Source organism: Piliocolobus tephrosceles, chromosome 14 (genome assembly GCF_002776525.5).
Source record: "Piliocolobus tephrosceles isolate RC106 chromosome 14, ASM277652v3, whole genome shotgun sequence".
NCBI lineage: Eukaryota > Metazoa > Chordata > Mammalia > Primates > Cercopithecidae > Piliocolobus > Piliocolobus tephrosceles.
The window spans coordinates 42,660,642-42,678,845 of NC_045447.1; the positions used below are offsets into that span (position 1 = coordinate 42,660,642).

At 45.2% G+C, this 18,204-nt stretch overlaps 1 protein-coding gene across 3 annotated transcripts in view; it reads right to left on the reverse strand.

The window, feature by feature from the left end:
• FRMPD1 (FERM and PDZ domain containing 1) overlaps positions 1-18,204 on the reverse strand; it is a 146,304-nt gene that overhangs the window by 78,819 nt on the left and 49,281 nt on the right. The window contains exon 1 of one of the 3 annotated variants that reach the window (XM_023203156.3): positions 2,070-2,652. The exons of the other annotated variants lie outside the window; for them this stretch is intronic. The gene's annotated coding sequence lies outside the window, so the exon portion shown is untranslated. Of the gene's footprint in view, positions 1-2,069; positions 2,653-18,204 lie in introns of those variants that run through there. 3 annotated transcript variants of the gene reach the window in all.

An 18,204-nucleotide genomic window follows, 5' to 3' on the forward strand; every position in this document is an offset into this window, starting at 1 on the left:
TGGCTTCCCATTGCCTTCAGGATAAAGAACAAACTCCTAAGTGAGTATTTGAAGATCCTTCTCCTTCTGACACTGACCTACTTACATGGCCTCATTTCTTTCTAATCATTTTCACATAACCCCCATCCTAACAAATTGCACTGAGCCTCCCGCCATGCTTTGATCTTTTTGCACCTTTGCCTAGAATGTTATTTACCCACACCCAAACTCTCAATGTCAAATTCCACCTCCTTTTGAGCTTCGTCTAAATGCTGCTGTCTTCCTGAAGTCCTCCCTGATGTCCCCCTCCCTCACACATGCTCTCTACCATCTCTAGGCTTCCGTAGCCCTTTTACTAAAGATGATTCTCCTGTATTTATCACTGGCTAGCTTAGATTATAGTTACTTTTGAACATGTTGTCTACCTCCTGAAAAATTCGAATACATCTCCCCCCAGCACTTAACATGTGCCATGCAAATACAAGGTACAAAAAATCTGCAGAATGAATGAATAAAATAACAAATAAATGATAGAAAAACCCAGTATAATTACAGTTAGACACAGTCTAATTTATCAGTGTACTTAGAGAAGTAGCAAGTTTTAAACACAGAAAACATACCTCAGTGGTTGAGACATTTTTTTCTATCTGTAAACCTGTTTTTGTTGAAATTCCCTATTTACTTTCTTTTTTTTTTTTTACGATGACGTTTTGCTCTTGTTGCCCAGGGTGGAGTGCAATGGCGTGATCTTGGCTCACCGCAACATTTGCCTTCCACGTTCAAGCGATTCTCCTGCCTCAGCCTCCCAAGTAGCTGGGATTACAGGCATGCACCACCACGCCCGGCTAATTTTGTATTTTTAGTAGAGTTGGGGTTTCTCCATGTTGGTCAGGCTGGTCTCGAACTCCCGAACCCAGGTGTTCCACCCACCTCGGCCTCTCAAAGTGCTGGGACTACAGGAGTGAGCCACCGCGCGCCCAGCCTGTTTACTTCCATTTTTGGCCCACCTATCTTTCAATCCTGTTAGGTGTGTGTGTATAGTAGTAATGCAGAGAAGCAGAGTAGAGAAAGGGGATCATTATTCAAAGCTGGCAGTAGCAACAGAGAAACTCTCTCTTCGGTAAAGAAAACTCAGAATCCACAAAAGAGACAAAGTGAGTCACTGCCCTGGGTGTCAAACACATGGAGAGGATGACTTAAGCCATGGCAGGCAGTGATTCTGTAACTTCACTGCCTATCAGATCACCTGGAGGACTTGTTAAAACACAGGTTGCTGGGCCCCACCCCTAGAGTTTCTCTAGGTCTGGGGTGGGGCTGAGAGTTTGCATTTCTCACAAGCTCTTGACAGGTGGAGACCACACTTGAAGAATCCTCAATGCAGACCATCAAAGGAATCAAGCGAATCAAGGTCAAGGGATCAGCTGTGGCATAGGCATTTCTAAAACTGGAAGATTCATTTTAATTAAATTAAGACATATGGAGAAGTTAAATTAGGTAGTGATTTTTCCCCCCTTTTCACTCACTTGTAATTCAGAGGCTAAATTTTACAGAGCTGACCAGAGAGGCATGGACAAGGAAGTTAGTGGACCTGGATCCAAGCCCTGATTCAGTCACTAGTTAGCTGTGTAACCAAAGATGACTCATTACCCTCTCAGGACATCATTGCACCCATCTGAAACAGAGACTTACTCAATGTGAAAGTCTCTAGTCTGGGGTCTCACATCCTATGATCCCCCAATTTTGAAAACCTGTTGGCAAGTTAGTTCCAAAAGTATTTAATGATTATCCTATTTATATATATAATGGTTAAGGATGCTGCCTTTTGAAAACACAAAACAAATGTGAGAAATAATTACCAGTTAAATTTGAGAAGAACCCATAATAAATAAATTGCAACTATGAAGACTGAAAGAATCTTACTCAAACAAGTTTCATAAAGGGTAATTGCTCAAGAACAAATATACCACGGAAACAGATTTTTTTAAGATATGGAGAAGATACCACAATTGAAAAGAACCAAAACAATTCCCTTTCCAAGAACAGTCTAGAGAAAGCAGCACACATTACAGAATGAGCAAACACCAACTTACCAGTGGCGCAGAGCTGAAGGGACTCTTCCACGGAAAGAAATCCACACCTCTTCCCACTGCTGGTACCTCCCCTCCATCCCAGGACACTGCTCCCGGGCCTCCCAGCACATAGCTATTTTTAAAGATAAAAGGCCACATTCCCAACATTGCGGCCACAAGAATGTGAATATCAAATGACCTTCCCATAGCTCATCGATAAGCCCAAGTAAAACTGACTGCCAGGCCATGTGGGCAAAGTTGGGTGGTATCTCTGTGGCACAGGCCCCCTCCTCACAGGACCGTGACCCTCCTCATCTGTGGATACTGGGCAGCTGCAGCTATGCCTTTCAACAAATCTGGCTTCTCCTTTCAGCACAACAGGCACAGAAGTCCTGCAGATGCCATTCTTATCCTCAAGACCTCAACCACTTGAGCCAGCTGACAGAGGAAACCCTAGAGGTCCTTGATTGGCAAACTGGCTTCCTCTGTGCCAAGGGCAACACAGAAGATGACACCCAAGGTCTCAGGATGCATCCATTTTATAGTTGTAGAGTTTATTCTGTGCCACATAATACTTGGTCTCCTGCTAGTTCTGCCTAGTCGTGTTCAGTTAAACTTAATAGCAATGGCATTAGCTCACTAAGCCTCACAGCAACCCAGGGAGGTAGGTCACCCCCAAGCACATTATCCCCCCTTAACAGATGGGGAAATGACGCCACAGGAAGATTAAATAACCTGCCCAGCCTCACACAGCCTACCACAGGTGGAGCACAGGATGATCTCAGCCCCCGTGCCAGCTCATGGACAAAGAATACTCTGGATAAAGCCCTTTGCAATTTTAGGATCCCATGCAGTGTGGGTGGTGTGCATTACAGAGGTTGAAAAAGAAATAAGCACAGGGGTAACCTTCTTTTTTTTTTTCTTCTTTTTTCGAGACAGAGTCTCCCTCTGTCACCCAGGTTGGAGTGTGGTGGCGCAATCTCGTCTCATTGCAACCTCTGCCTCCGCCTCCTGGGTTCAAGCAATTCTTGTTCCTCAGCCTCCCAAGCAGCTGAGATCACAGGTGTGTGCCACCACACCTGGCTAAGTTGTTTTTTTTTTTTTAATTTTTAGTAGAGATGGGGGTCTCACCATGTTGGCCAGGTTGGTCCTGAACTCTTGACCTCAAGCAATCCTCCTGCTTCAGCCTCCCAAAGTGCTGCGATTACAAGAGTGAGCCATCGTGGCCAGCCCAGGGGTAACCTTAAAACTGCTTCAGGCCAGGCACAGTGGCTCACATCTGTAATCCCAGCACTTTGGGAGGCTGAGGTGGGCAGATCGTTTGAGGTCAGGAGTTCTAGACCAGCCTGGCCAACATGGTGAGACCCTGTCTCTACTAAAAATACAAGAAAACATCTGGGCTCGGTGGTGCGCACCTGTGGTCCCAGCTACTTGGGAAGCTGAGGTGGCAGGATCGCTTGAGCTCAGGGGAGCGGCAGTTGCAGTAAGCCAAGGTCACGCCACTGCACTCCAGTCTGGGTGACACAGCAAGACCCTGTCGGAAAAAAAAAAAAAAAAAGCATGCTCCTATTGTCTATCTTTTCCTGTGTCTCCCCAAAATACCATAAGAGAGGAATACTTTTCAATACACAGCTATGAACTGAAAGATGGTATGGGTACTGATGCAAGGCAAGGACAGAACCGACTGGGAGGCATCAAAGGGCCTCAGTGAAGAAGGATCAAAGGAGAGGGGAGGCCAAGTAGGGTTCTATCAGTGACTCTGTACCTCAGAAGGCTAGGCACAAACTGGTGACTGCCAGCCTGAAATTATGCCCATTTCATTCTTTTATGCATTGAGTACTTGCACATCTTTTCAGTCAAGAAGCTTGAAAAGTCATCAAGGAGTGCATATAAATCACTAAAATACAAGTAAAAAAGAGTAAGGACCAGTGCAGAGAGACTAGTAGAATGCCTGGGAGTTTGATGGTAGGAGATCCCATCCAGCTATGGATAAAGTAGAGTGAGCTATCAGAGAAAGCTTTGTGCAGAAGGTGAGCAGAGCATGAAGGACAGGAAAGTAAGACCTGCAGGGGTAGGGAGAAAGGCAATGGGGGCAGCACCTGGGGAAGGGCATAAAGTGCACAGAAGGGAGATGGCACTGGGCTACCCTGAAGACCAAAGGTTCAGCTTAGGATGAAGACGATGAGGCATAAAAGGTATGTGAAGTAGGGTGGAGGTATCGGGGTACAAGTGGCAGGTGGAAGAAGCCAGATCACCAAAGGCCCCAAGTGTGGGACTAAGGACATTTACATTTCGCTCCTAGCCGCAGTAGTCAGCATTGTGCCTTGCTCACAGTAGACACTCGGTAAGTGTTAGTGGGGCAAAACGCAGGAAGGCAATTTAATTTCTGAGTAATGCAGAACAACTGTGAAGAAGATGCTCAAAAAATGCCCCCATTTTCTTTTAGCAATTGATATCTAGTCAGGAGAACTACTACTACCTACCTAAAATTTGCTATGTTCTGCCCCACACGGAGACCAGGGAATACTTGCCATCAGTTTCTCACCCAAGAACACTGTGAAAATTAACGATGAGGTAATGTCTGAAACGCTCAGAGCTCTTTGGAGATGTGTGGCAAAAGGCATCACTATCTTTAATATTTAAAGAGATTCTACCCAGCTCTGATTTCTTTTTCTGCAGACTAATGTTACGTCCACAGGATAAGGTGATGCCAGATTGGCCCCTAAATAAACCTCTCCAACAGACAGTGCCAACACAGGTGCATACTCCTGAGCCCCTCACATGTGGCTGATGGGGTCCAGAACCATAAGGCAGGAGTGGTTTCTGACCACCCCAACGTTGCCAAAGAATTCAGGAGCAAAGTGCATTAGGTAGAAAGTGATCTTCTGTGGGACCCCACTTTTAAGCATGAGAAAGCCCAGTGAAGACTTCAAGGGGAATCATTTTAGCAAAACCCACATCCTAAGCCAGTTAACATTTTTAGGTCTAACGCAGTGCCCAAGAAAGGAAGAAATAAGAATAGCTCCCTGGGCTCAATTACAAATGGAGTGGAAAAAATAATTTCAAAAGTTCAAGGGGAAAAAAAATCAATCTATTTCCTTCCCCCAAAGCTTTCACTTCTATAAATATACTCACACAAATGGACCTAAGACCACTCTTCCTTCTGAAAACACTACCTGTCTGGAATTTGCAAGATAAATGATGTGCCCATTTAGTTTTCCACCTAGTGATGCTCAAACAATGCTCTCCAAAAGCTTCTCTCTTTTTCTTAATTGACACTTGCTTCCCTTCTCTTATAAATGTAATACATGTGGCTGGCAGAAAATTTTGAAAGTTTTCTTTTTTAGAGAGAAGATAATAAAAATTGTCCACTAAAAGCTATAAGTTGCTAATTACCCTTCTAGTCTTTTTGTGTGAAAAGACACATTTTCAACATAATTGCGAACTTACCATATATGCTGGTTTCTGAACTGAAAAACACACTGTAAACACTTCCCTGTGTCTTTATTATTCTACAACATTATTTTTTATTTGCCATAGATAAGAGTGCCATTTTTAAAGCTGAGCCCCTATTTCTGGATATTTGGTTGATTTTCGATGTCTGCATTACAAATATGTTGAGATAAACATCTCTGATAGTACATCTGTAATTATTCTCTTAGGATAAATTTCTAGGAATGGCACTGCTGGGTGAAAGACTATACAAGTTTTTAATGATTTTGATATAGCCAAATTGCCCCCCACAAGACTATCCCAATTATGCTCCCTCAGTCAGTAGAAAATTACTTCCCCCAATTACTCAGTCACCCCTAATTTATTAGATTTATAAGGGGGCTTCTGTTTGCAGTTCTTTTCCTTGCTTTCATTGCTGATTTTATTTGTAGTTCTTTGATTATTCCAGAGTCAGGTTTTTCCCCGAATGTTTAATGTCTGTAGTATATCTTAGAGAATATTTTTACTGTGTGCTTCTATTCATCAAAAAGTCGATGTCCTTGGATGAAGCTGGAAGCCATCCTCCAGAAAACTAACACAGGAAAAGAAAACCAAACACCGCATGTTCTCACTCATAAGTGGGAGTTAAACAATGAGAACACATGAACACAGGGAGGAGAACAACACACACCCGGGCCCATCGGGGGTGGGGTGAGGGGAGGGAGAGCATCGGGACAAATAGCTAATGCATGTGGGGCTTACAACCTAGGTGATGGGTGGATAGGTGCAGCGAACCACTATGGCACACGTATACCTATGTAACAAACTTGCACATTCTCCACATGTATCCCGGAACTTAAAGTAAAAATAAATAAATAAATAAAAGTCGATGTCCTACACCCCCTCCAAAGGGTATCTCCCCCACCCCACCACCAAGGGCAGCCCAGTGGTCTCCCTGCTCTGAATCTGTCACCCACATTTTCATCTCGGTGCCCTCCACTCCTCTCCCAGGAAACATTTCACAGTTCCAGCAGGTGAGTCAGACACAGAACTTAATAATCAGTCATTTATTCAGTTATTCATTTATTCAGGTGATATCTCTTGGGCGTCTGTCATGCTCCAGGTACCAAACTAAAACAGAAGTACAGTCAGCCCTTTCTATCTGTGGCTTCCACATCCGTGGATTCAACCAACCCTGAACGGAAAATATTTGGGGAAAAGATGTATGGTTGTGCCTCTGCTGAACATGTACAGACTTTTTCTTGTCATTATTCCCTAAACAATGAAGTATAACAACTATTTATATAGCATTTACACTCTATTAAGTATTATAAGTAACCTGCAGATAATTTGAAGTATACAAGAGGATATGCATAGGTTATATGCAAACATCACACCATTTTATATAAAGGACTTGAGCACCCATGGATTTTGTTATCTGCAGTGGGGTCCTGGAACCAATCGCCTATGGGATTCTGAAGGATGACTATATAAACAAATCACTATGAGAAGCCAGGAGAGGCAAAGTCATGAGGTCAAAACAGCAGAAGAACACCAGAATTGAAAAATAACTAGGAGTTTTACTGGTAGATGGAGTGGGGCAGTGGAGAGGCTAAGCAAAGGAAATAGCACAAGCAAAAATCCAGAGGCCTGCTAGAGCCTTGCGCATTGAATAAATGTTTTCATTACTAAGGCATGAGAACAATGAGTTGAGGATGAGACTGGAAAGTTAGCTCAAGCTGAATACCCATGCTAAGTTCATCTGCTGATCGGCCCCCTCCCCCTGCATCTCCACTCTGGCACGCAATGCCCACCTGACACATCTCCAATGCAGACTCCTCCAAAAGCCTTCCTGGAGAATCATCTTCAGGATCCATCTATCCAGATCTCTCAGCCTGGGGCAGAAATCCTGGCACTCACACCAATTTACTCAGCAATCCCCAATGAACAGATCATTCTGTTCACTGACTCTTGGGTATCAGACTTATTAGTCCAGCTAGAAAAGAAATTTCTGGCTAATGATGTCTCTCACACTCCTAGGCTGTCAACATTAGGCTAAACTTCTAAGGGACAATCAATAAAAGCCTATGGAATCTAAACAAATTAAATTGGGCAGACTAAATACAAAAGAGGGATGAGTGTGCACAGGTTGTACGCATCTAACTGTCACCCAGACAGCTAGGAAAATTGAAACTGTCTTTGAAAATCAGCTTCTGAACACAATCATGGCAAAAAGTAGATTAATTCTCTTTACACATGTGATTCTGCATCTTCCCAGACATTTCTCAGGCACACAAACAGTACTTGTTAAACTGAGCTGCGTGTCCCAAGAGCTTCTGTACATAAAGGTCAATCTATTCTGAAGACTTGGATATTTTTTTTTCTTTCCAGGAAGGCAGGAGACTAAGAGAGGAAAGAAGGTCCTTCACATAGGTCATCTCTGCTGGGATTTTCCATACTGATAATTCCAATTCAAAGCAAAAAATCCTAGTGCCACCTAGGAGGCCCTGGTCTCCATCATTCATGTTTTTATGCAGTGACAAACATTTCTAGACAGCTCCTCCCTGAGGGCAATGGGCCCATACATTGATCAAGTGGCTAGGCTCTCCCTGTTCCGGTTCAGATCTCTCAGCCCTGTATTCATCCCCTACCATAGCATTCATGATGCTGACTTCTTATTTGTCCCTACACTAGGTTGTGACCTTTATAAGGCCAAGGACTGTAACTCCATCTGTATTTGCTCCGGGGCCTAGAACATCACTTTTCAAATAATGAATGGCCATGGTTTGAATATATCCCCCAAAGTTCATGTGCTGAAACCGTGATCCCCAAAATGGCAGTGATGGGAGGTGGGGCCTAATAGGGGATGTTTGGAACATGGGAGCACCACCCTCATGAACAGAATAATGCTGTTATTGTGGGAATGGGTTTATTATTGTGGGATTGGGTTCACTCCTCTTGCCCTCTCTTTGCCCTTCTGCCACGGAATGACACAGCAAGAAGGCTCATGAAAGATACAGGCCTCTTGATTTGGACTTCCCTGCATCCAGAACCACAACCAATAAATCTTTATTTATTATAAATGCCCAGTCTGTGGTATTCTGTTATAGCAAAATGGAAGTGAGGGCAATCTGGCTGTGACATCTGTCACCCCACTGGTCACCAGGGTTGATTTGGCTGATCTGGCTGGCTAGGCAGGTGTCCCCTTCCTCCCTCACCACTCCATGTGCATCCCTCCCAAAGCTGCATGCTTGGGCAAAGAGGACGACCATCCCTGATAAAGGAGGACTGGTCTTCAGTCAAGGGTATACCAGTAGCTGTGCTCCCCTGCTAGAACCTCCAAACAAGCTGTTATAGCAACACAAAACAGTCTAAGACATGGATTATCTATCTATGTTGTGAAATTAAATGTAGTATCGAAGCTGTAGAGAACCTTGGATATAACCTAGTCCACAGATAGGAAACTGAGGCCCAGACAAGGGGAAGCAACCTTCAAATTTACACAGAGAGGTGGTGGTAGTTTGGAGGTGGAAGAGGATAAGAAACAAAGATGTCAGGAATGCTGTAAGCTTGAGGAATTAGGACACTGGGGGGCTTTATGAAATTTGGAAAGGATGATAACTTGAGGCAAAATTAAACTTTGTTCCAGACAGCCTCTAACACATAGAACCAGTTTTACCTCTCTTCTCCAAGACAGTCCTTCAGATAATATAAAAAGAATATTAACATTTATTGAATATTTACCGTGTATAAGTGGAAAACAGGGACCATCATATCTTCCCTGTATCTTCTTTTCTGTAAGTTTAACATGCACAGATAATCAATTAAGAAAGCAAGTAAACAACGGGCCTCAGATCATGCAGCTGGTAAACTCAGGCCTGATGGAGTCACCTGGGCACTTCCCCCTGCACCCTCGTGCCTCTGTGGCTCTAGTACTAAGACTACAAGGCACCAAGAAGAGCCAGCTGGCCCGAGTAAGCAAGTTCCCAGGTCAGTCTGGCCATGTCCCAGAACAACAGGCAGCAGTTTCAGGGGCTGGACATTAGGGCCACAGCCTCCCCATCGTTTCAAAGTGCAGAGAGGGGGCACCACCCCTCTGAGTCTCTGCTAGCACTTGGCTGATACAGCAAACCAACTCCAGGAGAGAATATAAGATGGAGAAACACAGAGGCCCACATATGCTCTTGACTTAGCCAGGACACTACTGATGACCGTAGAGACCAATGAAGACACTTGGGAACCAGATGCAGCTAAGGAAGTTGTCATAGTCATGCATTCATTCATTTCATCAGTCAACACTGTACCCCTCAAGCCTCATTCTGGGCTCTGTATTGAATGAGCAGCAAGGCTCAGTCCCTGCCGAGGAAGCTCACAGTCAAGTGCGGAAGGTTACACAGCAACACCCCATGACCACACAGTCTGGGGAGTATTGCCTTGCAGAAATGAGGGGGCAGGAGGGAAGGCTCCCTCAGTCTGGAAAAGATATCCCAAAGTGTTATATTTTGGTGTGGGGATATTTTGAAGTGGCTACACCAAACAAGCCTTGTCAAAATGGAAAATCACTGTTCTTTAAACCCAGCAAGAGAAATGAGAAGTGGAGATCTCTAAGCAGTGCAGTCTGAATATCTTCCTTACTAGATGGTCCTTAAGGTCCCTGTCACACCTGAGCTTCTTCCAGTGCAGCTCCATTGGATAATGACCAGGAAGGGGGCCACCTGAGGTCAATTTTGGATATACTGTTCTATCCATCTTTCTCTTCTTTATCTCTTAGTCACCCATTAGGGCTCGGTTCAAATGCCAGTCCCTCCCAGAAGCCCTCCTAGATCTCCCTGCAAGGCATGGCCAGCCCTTGCTAGGTTCCCAAGGGTCTCTGCAAAGCGCAGTACCCTGCCCAGCACTGACTTACTTCCAGCCGCGGGCGGGGCAGGGGCTGTCTGATTCATCCCTCTCTTCCCTCCCCACCTCTCCTCCCCAGCCCCCATCCCCACACAGGCCTTTCTTAGCAAAGCACATTGAAATGAGTGGAGCAGCCATCTAGGAGGATGCCGTCAGACAGGAATCCTGGGGCAGCAGTGGGCAGAGTCTGGAGCTGCTCAGTATCTAGACCCTCCCAGGCCACTACCCTCCCCCTGCTTCCCTCAGCTCCACTACCAACGTCACCAGACCCAGCTCTTCTGCTTGCCCCTCGGCATTTTTTTTTTCCAGAGCTTGAAAAGTCAACTGCAAAGAAAGCAGCACACTCCCTTTGTGGAGAAAAGCACGTTTTAGTGGGAGTTGCATTTGGAGAGCCCAGAAGCCAGCAGCAGAATGGAGATCACACTTAAAGGACCATGGAACTTCTGAAACAGGCTAGTTGTAGGGCAAGAAGATCATACCACTACGCTCTTACAGCGTTGCCACGGAGCATTTCCTGATTTTTTACAGAGTATTTGGGCACTGAAAATATAAATAATTTCCCTCAATTAGGGGGAAAATGTGTCCCTTCTTTGTCCAGAGCACATTCACTGTGGGATCTTCCCTAAGTCTAAGAACCAGCAATGAATATTTTAACAGCCACAGCTTCTCCTTCCCACTGATAGAGCCTCCACTGACTAGCCACAGCATGCTGGTGGAAACGAGGGTATGCAGCAGGAAGACCTGAGCTTTCTCTTAGGCAGCCTAATCCCTGAGGGCCCCACCCACATCTGTATAACAGGAGTGATCGGAAAAGCCCTGGCACACTTCAGAGTAGCAGCCAGGATGCTGAAGGAAGGAGGAGACAGAAGACATGTGGCCTGAGGATCTGAGGCCAGTGACCCTGGAGAGCTGGGTTCAAACACAATAGAAACAAAAGGGAGTTGCAAAAGTAGAGGCAGTAGAGAGCCCATGGTTGAATGGTGGCCACCCTAAAAAGATATCCAAGTCTTGGCTGGATGTTGTAGCTCACACCTGTAATCCCAGCACTTTGGAAGGCTGGCGCAGGAGGATTGCTTAAGCTCAGGAGTTCCAGATCAGTCTGAGAAACAGCAAGGCCTCATCTCTACTAAAAATAAAATTAAAAAATTAGCCAGTTGGTGTGCACCTACAGTCCCAGCAATTTAGAAGGCTGAGGTGAGAGGATCACTTGAGCCCAGGAGATCAGCACTCCAGTGAGCTTGATCATGCCACTGAACTCCAGCCTGGGTGACAGAGTGAGATCCAGTCTCAAAAAGAAAAAAAAAAATTCCAAGTCCCAATCCCAGGAACCTATAAATGTGATCTTATTTGAAAAAAGGATTTTTACACCTGTAATTAAATTAATGATCTTTAGATGAGGTGCTTATCCTTGGATTATCCAGGTGGACCCTAAATCTCAACAAGTGTCCTTATAAGAGTGAAACAAGGATTTGAAACAGGAGGAGACAATGTGACCAGGGTGGCAGAGACTGGAGTGATGCAGCCACAAGAAATGCCAGTGGCCACCAGAAGCTGGAAGTGACAAAGGAAGGATTCCCCTTAGAGATTCCAGTGGGAGAGCAGCACTACCAACATCTCAATTTTGTACTTCTGGCCTCCAGAACTGTTAAAGGACACAGTTCTGCTGTTTCAAGCCAAGATTGTGATAATTTGTTACAGCATCCACAGGAAAAAATACAGCACCTAAGAAGTAGTCAGACAGATGAGGGATCTGAATCCCAGAGAGGGGGCTAACTCACCTGGGGCCACCCCACATCAACCACCGGGCCAGGACATTCGGGGCTCTCTGACACCAAAGTGCATGCAGTTCCCTAGTGGCCCAGTGCAGAGCCCAGTAGGAGGACCCACCGGGCGCTAACAGGCCTCAGGCTGTGCTAACGCAAATACAGATTCTGAAGTGAGGCTGCAGTGGGCTTGCTCCTCTCTGGGAGGATCAGACCCCCACCTGCACAGCTGTGTCTCATTCTTAGCTTTTCAGGGGGCCAAAGTGGGCATTCTGCCTGAAGAAGTGAAGATGTGGGCGCCTGATCCCTGTCTTTGAAGGTCCAAGTGGCCTAACTAGCTGTCATAGGGAGGAAGAAACGGATTTTTTGTGTGGGGCTTCAAAGGGCAGGATCAGGGCCAATGGGGCAAACATTGCCGAGAGGAAGATTTTTGGCTTGAAATAATGAAGAACTTTGTAATAACCAGAGCCAACTGAGGATGGAATAGGAGGGTGGTGGGGGGTTGGCAGGTCCAAGCAGAGGGAGGCTGGGTATGCTAGGGGAATTCCTGCACCACACAAAGGCTGTACTTGATCATCTCCGGAGCTGGCGGTCTTGTTTGAGGGTCTATGACTGGTAGCTAAAATATCTGGAAACATATGTGTGAATCTAGGTTTTCAGCACATGAACAAGGCAAACTCTCACTAAGACACTTATTACGCAGCTTTTGCAAAGAGCTAAGTACTGAAAATAACCAGGAATGAGCTTGAGAAAGAGACCATCTATTCTTCCATCTCCTATACACAAAATGTCCCTCACCCCAGGGGGAAAGAAAGAGGCCAAGTATATATCTCCACGGAGACATCATCTTCTAACCAGACCAGGAACTAACAGCACATTCACAGGTACCAGGGGAGCCCTGGACAGTCTGGACTGGTGTCTTTTTCCAGAGAAAGCCAGAGAGAACAGAGACTGCAGCTACCAAATAAATTATTTTTATAAGAACAAATACATGCCATCCTCATTTTTAATAATTGCTTTTCCTTTTGCATCCTTCTGAACTCTACATTGGAGCAAAGAACACAACAAAGCAGTAACTCAGAAGCTTCACATGTGAATGGCCACAAGTCAGCATCAGACAGGGGTTTCAACTGGCAGGGGAGGTGGGATTGTTATCGTTGGTTTTAATACAAACTGTAGCCTACACCCTACATTCTAGACACTCAGAGAACAGGAAGCACAGCATTTCTCAGCTGCCTGCACATCTGTCTTCTCTTAAGTCAAAAATCTCAGAGAGTGATGCACTGTTGCATCCAGATGAATTCCTCTGAAGCTCTTTCCATTCAGGATTTTGAAATTTTGCCATATCACCGTTTTACTGAAGCAGCTGAGGTTCTCAGATCATTCCTTGAAAGAAGTCAAAAGAACTTTTAAATTTACCATCTTATCTTTTCCAACTTGTAATTAGTGTTTTTTTTTTCTTTTTCACCAAAACAACTAATATTAAGGGCACATATCATTTAGCAGCCAGCTTGAGAAATGATTGGTGGCCTGAACCACTTCTAACTGCTGGCAAAAAGGTCTCTAAACATCAGGTGAGTTCCTGAAAACACTGTGTCACTTAATGAAAATAATGGCTTTTGTCCTCATATCAATCTGCCGAGCACCAAGTCTGGCTTCCCACTGTCCTTCAGGCAGATAGTTAACTAAAAAAAAAAAAAAAAGTCTCAGATTTGCAAACCTGCATAATGTAATCTGTAGTTACCAAAACAAATTTAAGCCACTGTTAGTACTGCTTCCATGAACATATATTAAGTTTAGTGTATATCTCAGGATACAGTAAAAGTACAACTACAATCACTGTGGATAAATCAAAATTTTATACATTGAATGGTATTAAGTGCGTAGGTATATTTGGTGTTTGAAAGCTTTCTCTACTGATCTTTTTTACAGTTAAATAATGCTTTTGTAATATAAACAATGATTATCAAAAGCTTCAAGGTTCAAATTTTACATGGTATATTCCTTTAAAATAGGCACACTGAAAGACTAAATTCGAAACTCAGATTCATCTTGGAGGTTGCATCAACCCATCATCAAATGAAGGATCTACATCTTGAGGGATCAGAATGCCATGAGTGAGTTCAGCTGAGAACCATATGCAACCCCCCCCCCCCCCCACCCCCCGCCCCCCGCCCCCCGCACAAGCATCAGCCTCATGCTTCTGGCTTGACTCAGATCATTTCAGATCTCGGGAAAATCACAGGCTTTTGTCAATCCAGTAAAGACCTGCATTAGGGCTAGGTTCTGTGAAAAGGGCTGTGGGGTATAAAGAAGAAGGACATTGCGCCGGCCCTCCCAAGGGCTTTATGTGAGCTGTGGCCACATACACAAGTAACTGCACACAAAATCCTTCAAGGCTGACAGCAATGATTTCTCCATGAGAGGTACCAAGTATCAGGGGATAGTGAAATCCCTGGGATGAGAGGATCTGGAAGACAGCTTCCTAGGGGTGGTAGGATTTGAGCTTAGCCTTCAGGCGTAGGCAGGACCACCAAGGGTAAAGCACACGCTAGACAGAGGGGCTAGACGGGGGAGCAAAGGCCTAGAGACCTGAGGCCAGGGGTATTAAGAGTAGGGGGGGCTGGGCACGGGGGCTCATGCCTGTAATCCCAGCACACTTTGAGAGGCTGAGGTAGGCAGATCACAAGGTCAGGAGTTCGAGACCAGCCTGGTCAATATGGTGAAACACTGTCTCTATGAAAAAATACAAAAATTAGCCAGGCATGGTGGCAGGTGCCTGTAGTCCCAGCTACTGAGGAGGTTGAGGCAGGAGAATTGCTTGAACCCGGGAGGCGGAGCTTGCAGTGAGCCAAGATCACACCACTGCACTCCAGCCTGGGCGACAGAGCAAGACTCCATCTCAGAAAAAAACAAAAAAGAAAAAAGAAAAGAAAAGAAAAAAAAAAAAAGAGGGGGGACAAGGTGCAGAGGAGGGGGTGTGACAGAAAGGATGGAGGTAGCCCACCATGCCTGCTGGGCTGAGGACTCGGGACTTCAGTATCCATACAGGGAAGACCCACTGAAAGGCTCTGAGGAGGAGCATGATGAGATCAGAGCCACACTTTACAGTATAGAGCACCGAAGCCTGATGCTCAGAGAGAATGGAAAGATGGGGGCATATTTGAGAGAGATTTTGGAAGTAAAAATAACAGGGCTTGCTCACTGTTACTTTACAGGGCAAGGTCACTTGGTTCTTACTGAGTAGATTTCAGTAAGGAGTGAACAAGGGAGATGGCACAGATGATTAGCCTCCCCTGCTGTAGTTTCCAGCTTGGGAGGAGGAGGGGATGATGGCTGAATGATACCCCACAGCAAGCGGGCAGAGCCAGTACTTTCGTACCAGGGCTGGTGACACCAGGGGCTCAGATCCACTCCTGCTTTCCCTTTATGCATCAATGAGCACCTCCAGGGTCAGGGAAGGAAGGAGGGAAAGAGATCCTAAAGAAGGATCTACTGTGCAATGTCCCCAGAGCAGTAGCAGCAGCAGCAGCAGCAGCTCACCACACCATTCGGCCTGATCCTGCAAGTGAAAGTGCTGTGGGTGGTCATTTCTTCAAAATTCCTAAAATATATAATTCTGTATTGAAGAGGCAGAGAGCCTGCTCAGGAGTCTCCCTGATAACTGTGAGGATAATACCTGCACACACAGCCCGTCTAGTCGTATATGCACCAAGCCCCTTCAGGCCTCCAGGCCTTAGCATTTGCTGTTCCTTCTGCCTGGAATAGTTTCCTCCTTCTCTCACCCTCAATTGAACTTTTATTTGGTGCTTACTATATAACTGGCACTATTCTAAGTACTTTACATGTATCGACTCATTCAGTCCTCCAACAACCCTCTCAAGGAGGTACTGTTATTACCCCTAGTTTACAGATGAAAAAACTGAAGCTCAGTTTAAAGATTAAATAACTTGATAGTGGAATACATTTAGTTAGCCAAGGGGCAAGTATTCAATTCCAGGTGGTGTGGCCCCAGAGTCTGCATTCTCATACACAGAACTACCCTACCCTACCTCTTACAGACACAGAGCTGCACTGACCCTCGCCCAGCTCCAGGCAAGACTGGCTCCCTCTCTCCTGTGGCTCTCACTGGCTCACATAGGCCTGCCCTCACCACCCCCCAATGGAGTCCCACTCCTACTACTTTCTCTCACATTTCCCCGCTTATTTTCTTCCCAGCCTTTGGCACACCCTGTAATTACCTTATTTATGTAATGACTTGTTCATTATTTTCTCCAACTAGAATATGAACTCCAGGAAGGCAGAGACCTTGCCTTTTGTTTCAATGTATTCTCGAGGCACCTAGAACAATTTTCTGGCAGACAGCAGGTGTTCTATGAATAACCATTGATTGAAAAAAATGAAGGACAGTACCATAGATGCTACATGGTACTACACAGGGTCATAAAGTATTGCAATGTTATTCTTCACCTTCCTGTCCTCTTTTTTTTTTTTTTTTTTTTTAAAGATGGAGTCTCACTCTTCTGCCCAGGCTGGAGTGCAGTGGCATGATCATAGCTCACTGCAGTCTGAGTGAGGCTCAAGTGATCCTCCCACCTCAGCACCTCAGCCTCCCAAGTAGCTGGGACCACAGGTGCACACCCACTACACCCAGCTAACTTGTAAATTTTTTGTAGAGATGGGGGTCTCACTATGCTGCCCAGGTTGTGTCCCATTCTTTGAAACCACTGCAAATCTAAGACAGAAGGGAGCCATTACCTGCTGATATATTTAGAGCTGTGTCTGACTGTCAGATCTGCACCCCCCCACCCAACCAACCTGGGTTCTTGAGCACATAGTGATAAGCTTGTGTGAGGCAGGGATTGAGCCTTCTGATTAGCCTTCTGTGACCTCCCACCACCTAACAGTATTTACAGGACATTGTTGTTGATGTTAGTATCTGATCTGAACACCCTCCAAATAACAAAAAGCCCCCGCCCCTTGAATTAGGAGGCACCTCAAGTACACATCACATTGTCACAAGAACTCTCTGCTGGTGATGAGGTTCAAAATCAATGCACATGCTTAAACAAAAAGCACTATTTACTCCAATGGTGGCTTCAAACACTTATTCAGCTTGCCTATAAACCCTCTGATAAAAAGAATTTACTTTTATCCAACACCTATCACATGCAAACACCCTGTTAGACACTTTTACACATGATCTCATTTAATCTTGTGAGTTTGGAATTATTATTATTCCCCTTTCACAAATAAAAAAAGTGAGACTCGGAGGTCCAATACTCCACAGCCAGCAAAGATTCCAACCCAGGTTCAGAGTCTCCAGAGCCTCTTCCTGCTGCCCTTTCTCTGAAGTGCTCTGCCTTCTCTGTGCTTCCCACCTGGCTCACTGTTCTCATCTGTCTCATGCTTTCCCAGCTCTCACCAGTTCCTTGCTCGTACCAGCTCCTTGACCTACACATGGCCTTTCTATTCCTCACCACCTGTTGAAATCCTCTTCTTCCACCTTCCACTGTAAAGCCTTCTCCAATATCTCCAGTTGGAATTCACCCTCCTTAGTGTTCACAGGGATCCCAGGCCATAAAGCCCAGAATGAAGATCCTGTGGCACGAGCCTCTTTATTCCTCACCAGAACCTGAGCTCCTTGACAGTAGGGCCTGTTGGTAATTTTCATGTTTGTGCCTCCCGAATGAGTAGTGAGAAAGTGCTTGCTGAACCAATAGAGAATGAAGAGGGAAAAGACTGGTGGCATTTGAATGCATCAGAGAGATAAAAGGCTCTGGACAAATTAGCTTCGCGGATGGGGTCTTATTCAGGAAAGGCAAACTTAAGTACCACAACTCTGCTCTGGTCACCAGGCACACCCTCACCAGCTCTCTGATTTCATAATGCTTGTAACTTAAAACCAGGATGTCGAGGAAGGACATAAAATCATAAAATCACTTCTGCGAGAATCCTTTCATGGTAACGCGTTTCACCCACACACCGGGAACACACTAATTGCAGCACAAGGGGAACAAGATATCGAGCAAAAGAATAAAGTTCTCCTTCTAGCATCTCACAGT